The sequence below is a fragment of the Leptonychotes weddellii genome, unplaced genomic scaffold (genome assembly GCF_054177405.1).
Source record: "Leptonychotes weddellii isolate Sample4059 unplaced genomic scaffold, ASM5417740v2 HiC_scaffold_368465, whole genome shotgun sequence".
Lineage (NCBI taxonomy): Eukaryota > Metazoa > Chordata > Mammalia > Carnivora > Phocidae > Leptonychotes > Leptonychotes weddellii.
The window spans coordinates 1-207 of record NW_027970794.1 but is presented as its reverse complement, the minus strand read 5'-3'; the positions used below and the strand labels follow the sequence as shown (position 1 = coordinate 207).

Genomic DNA, 207 nt, shown 5'->3' with positions numbered 1-207 from the left:
CACCCAGACGCCCCTCAAGTCAGTGTTTTACTTGGTAAACATGTCTGAGACCATGCATCCCTGGCTGCTAAGCACCATGGCGGACAGGGCTAGAAAGGTAACAGCTTTATTTTGAGCAGGGGGCAAAGACAAGGCAGCACTTTACAGCTACATTGTAACTAGATCCTGTATCCATTTCTTGCTTTTTGAAGGTTTGTTCGCCTAGGA

The 207-nt window shown here is 47.3% G+C and overlaps 1 non-coding gene across 1 annotated transcript; it reads right to left on the bottom strand.

The window, feature by feature from the left end:
* Window positions 1-40: 40 nt before the first annotated feature.
* Window positions 41-171, bottom strand: LOC145719276 (small nucleolar RNA SNORA63). The gene has a single exon (XR_014142286.1). It is a non-coding gene; the product is annotated as a small nucleolar RNA SNORA63 (small nucleolar RNA).
* Between the last annotated feature and the right edge of the window lie 36 nt (window positions 172-207).